The 9,604-nt window shown below is 47.9% G+C and overlaps 1 long non-coding RNA gene across 2 annotated transcripts; it reads right to left on the bottom strand.

Moving 5' to 3' along the window:
* Positions 1–3,405: 3,405 nt before the first annotated feature.
* LOC127681931 (uncharacterized) lies at positions 3,406–8,984 on the bottom strand. 2 transcript variants are annotated; one of them, XR_007977273.1, is made up of 3 exons: positions 8,866–8,984; positions 5,630–5,900; positions 3,406–3,732 (listed from the first exon to the last, which is right to left on the bottom strand). It is a non-coding gene; the product is annotated as an uncharacterized LOC127681931 (long non-coding RNA). The 2 variants fall into 2 exon arrangements; XR_007977278.1 differs by lacking the exon at positions 8,866–8,984 and adding an exon at positions 6,520–6,739.
* Positions 8,985–9,604: the final 620 nt, after the last annotated feature.

A 9,604-nucleotide genomic window follows, 5' to 3' on the forward strand; every position in this document is an offset into this window, starting at 1 on the left:
CTTGTGGACTTCAGCTATATATGGGGGGGAGTGCTGAAGCACTCGTGTAGGTCAGAGGACAGCTCGAGGGAGTTAATTCTCTCCTTCTACCATGTAAGTACCAGCGTTGAGTCTGAGCTTGGCAGCGAGCACCTTCCCCCCCCCCCCCCAGCAGAGGGCCATATACCAAGAAACTCATGTAACTATAGACATACTCAGATATTATTAGGAAGCAATACATCTTTCAGTTTATATCTTTAAATAAAATTAATTTTCCTTCCTTGGCTTTCTGATTTTTGTTGGTGTTGCGACTGTTACTTCCTTCTTGGTACACAGGGAAAGTATTGATTTTTATTTGTTGTGTCTGATTGCCACTGAGGCTTCGAGCCCGTGGGCCTCTTGTGGATTACTTACACTAGTGCTGACATCGTCTTCTAGCCCTTCCATTACCCCGTGCTCCCCTGGATTCTGTTTCTGCTGTCCTCTGCTGCTCCTTCCGTGTGTGGAGTCTTGATTTTCTCGTCCCATTTGTGAGCACCTGAACAGTGGCGCCCAAGGTCCACCCCATGGATTCCTGAGTTTCTTTCAAGGGCATCTAAAAAGTTGAAATGATTCAGTGGAAATGAAAGACTTTTTTTTTCCCATGGGTGTTGAGAGGAGCTTTCCCAAGCCTGCACGATGTGTAATATCACAACAGCTTGATGGCAAATTCAGATATGGAAATCCAGCTGTCTCCTAAGCCAGACATTGGAGAGCTCCTCAAAAATATAAAACATTGTCACTCTCTTTATTACAAATGGCTATTTTCATAAATAATATTTTAATTAATGTCATTGTTACTATTTAAAAACATGAATATTGTGGTGTTTTCTTGGGTTTTTTTTTTTTTATTCATTTGAGCATCTACCATAGTAAATGTTAAAAGGTTTAAACAAAATACTCTGGGATCATCCATCATTTCTAAGAAAATGGACTGTTGGGGCTTTCTCAGTTTTCTGTGTCGGTCAGTTTCCATAACTATATCAAATGTCTAAGACACCAACTTATAGGAAGAAAGGGTTGGGCTCGGGAGATGGCTCAGTTGGTAAGATGCTTATAAAATTTGAATTTGGATTCCCAGCACCCTTGGGTAGGTATAGCAGTGAGTACCTATGAGCCTCCCCTGTGGCCCGTGCTGTCTGAGAGCCTCTGCATGGGGTCATGGGACAAGGAAGATGTGTGAGGGTGAAGAGTAGCGTCGTCACCAGAGCCTCTGATCTTCAGGAGCTTGCCTCTCATTGTGGCTGATGTCGAGCTGACAATGACTTGGCTGGGACTAGTGGTCTCTAGCCTTGGGTGTCTCTGGAGGTCTCTGTCAGTGTGGCTATTGACCCTACACTAAGAGCAAATAGGACGCCCTCTGAGCCACTTGGAAGGTCCTGTCTATATTCCATGACCAATTCCCTCTCCTCGGACTCCGGAGCTCTAAGAGGCCAGCCTTGGGCTCTAGGCTCTGCTGCCCCACCGGCCCGGCTCCTTCATGACATCGTCCTGTTGTTTTAAGGGTCAAGTTTCCTAAGTCTCAAAGGTGCCTAAGGATTTTTAATTTAATCATCTACTGACTAGAAAGGGGACAGAGGGGTTGGTTGGGTAGGAAATGTACCTGAGTTTGAGGTCAGACCTGTCTCAAATGCGGAAAGGCCAGGCAGACAGCCAAATGATTCAGCGGATAATGGTGCTTGCCACTATGTGTGGAGACCTGAGTTTAGTCCTCAGGATCCACATGATGGAGGGACAGGATCAACTCCTGCAAGCTGTCCTTCGACTTCCACACATATGCCATAGCATGTTCATGTCTCACTCTGTCCCCTACTTTTGTCTCACACATACACACACACACACACACACACACACACACACACGTAGATAAGTATAACACACTGAAAGAAGTCCTATCTGTGTGCGATCATCCTAAGTCTGTGTGAAGAAGATCACAGTAGTTACAGCAGAGGAACTGGGTATACACAAAAAGAGGGCATCATGCAGAAGGTGCACCCGCTGTTGTTCTCGCTGGGCTCCATCTCACCGAGGAAAGTTAAGGCAGGGGGACATAAGTCTAGAAGGAAAGAGCATAGACCCAATCCTGCACACCGGGCCTGACTCAGAGGGTACGGCTCATGCTTCTCGGAACCAGGCCAACCGTCTTCACGAAGTCACCAGGAAGCATCAGGGGAGAAGGAATCAGGGCTGTACAGACCACACGAGTTTCTTTCCTCGAGATCAGATACCTGACAAAAAGCTGCTTAAGAGAAGATCCATTCTGGCTTCAAGTTGGAGGGGCACAGCCATCAGGAAGGTGTGGCAACCAGAGTGCCAGGTGACTGGTCACATTGTTTTTCCGCAGACAAGGATCAGGGCCGGGCTGTGAAACCTAAATGCCTGTCCCTAAAGGTTCCACCACGTCCTAAGAGAGTGCCCACAGCTGGGGACCAGTTGTTCACACGCGAGCCTCAGCCTGCATTCACACAACAGCGGAGCCCATGTGGAGGATGCTGTGGGGCTCTTTCTGCTTGAGAAACACTGCTCCCCCTCCGTGACTTGATATCATCACATTGGATGCAGTTGTTTTCTCATGGAAAGCAGACGAGACTCAAAAGATGCTATCCCAGTGCAGAGAGGCCCTGGGTGACTCTGGAGCAGATGGGGTAAGGAGACACAGATCGCCTCGCATTTTACTTACAAACCCTTTCCCCCAGGACCGGCAGGCAGCTGAACTACTTGTCCTGGCTCAAGTATAAAGAGCAAACCCACTTCTCTGGAAAGCGTGGCCACACCCTCCGGACACGGGACATGGGAAAGCCTTTCTTCTCCATTTCAAATGACCCTGTTTCTCCTTTTTTAGATGCAAATGTTTATTTGGTCTGACTTTGAAATACCTCAGTGCAGCTGAAATAATTTAAGACAGCCCTGCAAGAGACAACCACTTCCTGACCTCCTAACATGAGAGCCCAGGCTGGGGCCACAGAAGGGAATGCTCAGACACCTGAGGCGCAGCCTGGGCCCCGCCCTCCAGGGCCCTCCTTCGCCCTGTGGACAGGATGGGCACTGTTCTGGAAACCTGCTGTGGTGTCACAGACGGGCAGGGCTTAGGGAGAGTCAGTGTTGGTAGGGAACCTTCTGTCCTATCCGCTGACCACCCACGTGGGGCTCACCTTTCAGGGCTTAGCTGTGCCCTTTACCCCACATCCTAGAGGCACAGGATGTGCTCAGATCTGGGGCAGGAAATGACATAAAAAGCACTGTGAGGACTAAATTCATGAACTAGCAACAGGGGCGGTATCCAGGACCTGAACCTGCAGAGGATTGCTTTTCTTCTGGAAAACAGCATCGTATTTCTTTTCTTTTTTCTTTTTTTTCTTTTTTTTAAAGATTTATTTATTTGTTTTATGTATGTGAGTACACTGTCACTGTCTTCAGATACACTAGAAGAGGACATCGGATTCCATTACAGATGTTTGTGAGCCACCATGTGGTTGCTGGGACTTGAATTCAGGACCTCTGGAAGTGCAGTCGGTGCTCTTCACGGCTGAGCCATCTCTCCAGCCCCCAGCACTGAATTTTCACAGAACCCAGATGCATTCTATAGCACACTTTAAGTGATCTCTAAATGACATGATACCTGCATGTAGACAGCTCTAGCACACTGGAGGGCTGTTCCGTGCAAGTGTAGCTCTCCCTCTGGATCTGGATTGGGGAAATGGAGGCTGGCTATACCTAGAAAATAGGAGATGGGTGTGAACAGGTGTGGCTGGCCGTAAATGGTGCCCTCTGATTTGAATACTGGTGTGGGTCTCAAGGACTCTACTAATGTAAATGGCTAACATTGTAATGCCCTATTTGTAGGTGAAAAAAGAAAGAAAGAAAGAAAGAAAGAAAGAAAGAAAGAAAGAAAGAAAGAAAGAAAGAAAGAAAGAAAGAAAGAAATGAAGTGTTCTGCCCAGAGCTGGGAAAGGCTGCTGGGGCTAGGCAGGGTGCCCCTCGTCGGCCCCTCCAGCAGATGGTCAGATAGGCACTCACAACAGACGCTGTGGGATATGCAAGATGAGAATAGGGTTCGTCCCACACAGAAAGGCAACACAGTGCTGAACAACTGGCCCGTCGTTGGAGAAAATACTAATGAGCCTCTCATGAGCCAAAATAAATCCCAAAGAGACCCTAGCAGATCAAAGACTCAAATGGAAAAAGACACAGACCGTAAAGTAATGGAAGCAAATTTTTTAAATGTATAATGTTGGAGCTTTTTATTATGTTATCTCAAAGCCATAAATAGCATCATTGATTTCTTCTATCAGGCAAAAGCCAGCTATTACTGCATGATAGAAAGTGTCTTGATTAAAATCAAAAGGCAAGTTGTAAAAAGGGAAAACAAAAAAACAACAACAACAACAAAAAAACCAATATACTACCTTCTGAGGATGGAGTCACCCTACAGGATTGGAAATAGCAAGATACATGCGTGTCTGTGACAGACAACCGTGTCCTCTGCATAAAAATGCTTGTAGCTGATGTCATCGCTACAAATCGATAAGTCAGAAATCCAACCGGGGAGTTAGAAAATGGACAGTAGCTAGAAATCCTTGCCAAAAAGGAAAATTCCTCTGCACTTTTGAAAATATGCTTACTCTAATCACAATAAGAAAAAAGTACAAAATGAGATATCAGTGAGATCCTGTTCCACCCAGCAAGTTGTATAGCTGCTGCGGAAGGGTAGTATGTGGCCCCGAACCTTGAGCATGTGGGTAGGTGGTGACACCTTTAGGAAATATGGCCTGGTGGGGGAGTGGCAGATCCTTGGGGACATGCCTTTGAATGGTATATAGGGACCTCAGATCCTTTTTCTTTTGCTTTCTGGCTGCCCTGAAGCAAGTGGTTTCTTCTATCATCATGGAAGCAGAATCGTGTGATAAAGGCCCCTCTCATCTTAGCTCATCAGGAAGCAAAGAGCTCCAGATCAGAACCAGAAACAAAGGCTCCAAGGACCCTCCAGCATTCCATTTCTGCTAGGGGAGACACTGTGTCTCAGACATCCACAACCTTCTAGAACAGCGCCACCAGGTGGAGACCAAGTGTTCAAACACACAAGCCTCTGAAGGACATTTTACACCCAACCCAAAACATGGCTGAGCCTGGAGAAGTGCCCATTGTTTACAAATCCTCCCAGAAGGAGGCTCCAGGAGAAGGGGTGGGGTGAGGCCCTGGCGTGGGTGGGGACCTGGCGTGGGTGGTAACAGGGCACCAATTGCCTCGGCCTTCGTTCTGTTGCAATGATTCAGTCCAAGCACGAGGTGTGCTTCCCCGTCTTTCAACAGTCAGCTTTGTGCCTTTGAGAAGCCACCCCATCCCACTTTTGGGCTCTGTTGACAGGGATTAGCGCTCAGCCACCTCCTCCTCCTCCTCCTCCTCCTCCTCCTCCTCCTCCTCCTCCCCCTCCTCCTTGGATCTGGGAGGCTGGCTCTGGGGAGCCAATCACAGTACACCCGGTGTCCCACCACACAGAAGCCATCCTGAGCTGAGGTCTGTAAGACACCAAGGCCGTGCAGCCAGAATTCCGAATGCTCTTGCGATGGACTGCTTTTTTTTTTTTTCACGTTCCCTGATAGTGCACACTTACCCAGGCATTGCTGATGACCCCGATGGTGGTAATCCCCAGGGGCAGTGACTTGTAGGGCATTCTGTGCTGGGGGCTGGGGATGTACACAGCAGCTGTCAGTTCAAACTGTTCAGAGGAGTCTTCTGAATGTGACTGGAGCTCATGTGTCACCAATTGTCTGTATGTCCCTTCATCCTTGGCAGGGTCTCAGTAGTGTTTGGTTCTCTAGGCTCTTCAGCGCCCACACCTCTCCTCTTTCCCTTGGAAAACAAAGGAGCTGATGTCTTTGACGCTGTAGGAGTAAGAAGAACTTGTAATGTGAGTAGCATGCCTTTTCCACCTTCAGACTTAGAGCTAAATGTCTACAGTTTCTAAGTGTCTCAGTCAGGGTTTCTATTCCTGCACAAACATCATGACCAAGAAGCAAGTTGGGGAGGAAAGGGTTTATTCAGTTTACACATTCACATTGCTGTTCATCACCAAAGGAAGTCAGGACTGGAACTCAAGCAGGTCAGGAAGCAGGAGCTGGATGTTCCTTACTGGCTTGCTTCCCCTGCCTTGCTCAGCTTGCTCTCTTATAGAACCCAAGACTACCAACCCAGGGATGGCACCACCCACAATGGACTCTCCTCGCTTGATCACTAATTGAGAAAATGCTCCACAGCTGGATCTCTTGGAGGCGGTTCCTCAACTGAAGCTCCTTTCTCTGTGATAACTCCAGCTTGTGTCAAGTTGACACACAAAGCCAGCCAGTACACTAAGTATGCACTGGATAATGTCCTGATTAGCAAGAAAGATGGCTTCCCTGATATCCAGCTGTGTGACCACGATACCTCTCTATATAATCTACAAGGAGCACAGCCGTGAGAAATGGCTGTGTCTAACATCCGATTATATTGTCTGGGATTGACCTGGTCTCCAGGCATCTGAGGCTTCAGCGCAAGACGTCATGTCAGAGAGCCCTCTGCGGAAGCAGAAGGCAGCTGAACCTGGATCACAGAAGCAGGCTTGGTCTCCACGGTGATACCTGTGCTGCCTTACTAGGAACCTAAAGCAACAGAGGAGAGACTCTTCTCCCAAGGTCAACCCTAGTAGCCTAGGCCTCGCAACTACCCATATCAGTGCACACCCATATCAGTATCACACCAGTACTTGCTTCTGCCAGAGACAGACATTGTTTCAGAGGTAGATAAAAGGAACTGCCTTGTCGGCTAGACAGCAAGCGGCAGAGAGCCTTTCAGCTACTGAGCCGTTCTCCACTGCTGTCTCATGCCATCATGATTGCTGCTTTGAATCGGGGGAGGGCCTCGCTCATGGAAGGACAGCGGAGCAAAGCTTGGGGAGACCACATCCATTCCCTAGCACCAACGCTTGGCTGGGTCACATGTGATTGGCAGGGGCTTAAGAGTGTGGGGATTTCTATGGCTATGTACACACACAGCCTTGGGCTGGCACACCATCACCAGGCACTGCCCCTCTTCCTCGGCCTATGCTGGCAAAGTGGAGCCTGAACCAAGGACCGGAGTTAGTCAGATGTTTGCCTCAATGAGTCCGCTGTGAGAATATGGCTCTGTAAAGAACTCACTAGTTCTCTCGACAGTCCTGGGCATGGGGACTCTGACTGAGGTGGTAGAGGGTGAAGCTGAGAGCAGGCAGAGACTGAGGGTCCATTCCCTCATGTGACTCTACAAATAGTTGTGGCAGCTGGCCTTATAGAAGGATGGCAGGGCAGGGGAGGGGAGGGGAGCAGCAGGGCTGGCCCACACTATGTGAAGAAACCATATTCCCAGGTCTCTCCATTGCCTCCAGAGAAGCCTGTAGAGGAGCTGCACCCAAGGGCCTCAGGAACAGCAGGAGACAATGTTGGGAGTAGTCTGAGTAGCAAAGGAGGAGATTGAGACCTAAGGGGAAAGGCCTCACACACACCAGGAAGAGCCCCCAAAGCCCTTCCCTCACTGAGCCTCCAGAAACTCAACAGCCCTGGGTCCCCATGGCCCCAGGTGAAAGACTTGAAAACATTGACATATAAAGATCACCCTACAGATAACTCTGCTTCGGACAGTGATCTAAAGCCACTGCTCTGCCAACAAACGTCCAGGGGATCCTGGAGCGCCACGTCCTGGGATGTTGGGACAGTCAAGAGAGTTGTCAGCAAGGAGCAAAACCAGACTGCTGTCAAAACAGCAAAGGCTCGTAAGTTAGAAGGCAGCCAGAGCTGACTGAGAGCGAAGCTGTGATCACACGCACACCCCAGAGGCAAGAGGAAAGGGAGAGGAAGGCGTGAGAAAGCAGGGCAAGGGGACAGCCAGACAGAGGCAGGAGCATGGACATGCTTAGGGAAAAGACAAAGAGATGGGCAGTAAGAGATAAAAGACAGAAGCAGAGTCCATGGGTTGTGTGAAGTTTACTAACTAGGGTCATGAAAGGGAAGAACAGCGAAAACAAGGGGGAGACAGACTTCGTTCACAGAGAAAAAATACAAGGAAGTTAGCAAATGAGTGCTGGGAAAGGTTTAGGAATCAGTACCACAGCAGGCCCATCAGGAGGAAATCGCACACGCTGACAGAAGGGACTGCGGACAGCACGGGGATGGGCTGAGCATCAAGACTGGCATTAGACTTCACAAGGACAGCAGCAGAGGCAGAAGCAGTGGCCTGAGGCCTTTGGAGGATCAGTGAGAAATATTCTTCAACTTACATTTGTATGACCAGACTGATTACTTTCCAAGTATAAAAAGGAATGAATTGTTTCATTTTACTATCACGGAAGGCCATTTTCATAAAGATATATATATGATATGTGATATGTGATATGTGACATGTGATATATAATATATGACATGATATATTATGTGGTATGTGATATATGACATGTGATATACGACATGTGATATACGACATGTGATATATGATATGTGATATGTGATATATGATTGATGTATGATGTATGATATATGATATATGGTATATGGTATATGATATATGATATATGATATATGATATGATGTGATATATAATATATAAATGCTATATAGTATATGATATATACATATATATAATGCTCATTAGCATACCCATTGCCCCACTTCCCTTCCTTTCTCATTCCCCACCCCTCCTTTCAACCCCCTAGACAGTTTCACTTCTGCCTTCCTTTCATCTGTACACACAGGAGTTTGTGAATCTTCAGTCTAGAATCCACCAACAAGAGAAAATGCAATATTTGTCTTTTAGGCTGACAGTTTACTTTACTATAATTACCTTCCACTATTTCAAGGTGACTTTGAAATCTCTCTGGAGAGCCTGGAAGACTTGCCCATGAAAACAGCAAACCCATAAAAAGGGGAGCCTGGGGTGCAGGCAGCAGGACACACAGAGGACAGAGAGGATGGAGAAGCCCCAACAGAACAGGAAGTGAGAGGCCAGGAGGGAAGCCTACAGGGGTCAGTCTGAACAACAGTCTGAACAACCGACAGGTGTTTGACAGGAAGTTAGCACTGAGACAGTGGAGCTAAGCAAATGGCACTGTGGAGAGAGGTAGCGGCTGTGGGAAAGAGGCATGCAGCACTAGCGGTGTGCCGAGCATGCCACTGCCTCTTGGGCGCGTGTCACTGACTGGGATAGAAAACAGAAAGGAGGCAGGACCGTGACTTCAAATAGCTGCTAAGAATAATTATTAAAAGTGTGTGTGTGTGTGTGTGTGTGAGAGAGAGAGAGAGAGAGAGAGAGAGAGAGAGAGAGAGAGAGATGCCACCTCCAGGGTAGCTTCAGGAATGGGCCAGGCAGAGAGACAGGTACATGGACAGAAAGCTGGGATCTGGTGGGCTGGGATCTCTGCTGGAGAAACTGCAGCAATTATAGAGTTGAACGGAGAGGTGGAGTTAAGTTAGTACCTACAGCTAGCAAGGAGGCGGGGTTTATGGTGTACAGCTGGAGCAGGGAAACAGAATCAGCTAATCGCAATCTGTCTTGAGGCCATAAAGATCCCCGTGGGGAGAAA

Source organism: Apodemus sylvaticus, chromosome 1, assembly GCF_947179515.1.
Source record: "Apodemus sylvaticus chromosome 1, mApoSyl1.1, whole genome shotgun sequence".
NCBI lineage: Eukaryota > Metazoa > Chordata > Mammalia > Rodentia > Muridae > Apodemus > Apodemus sylvaticus.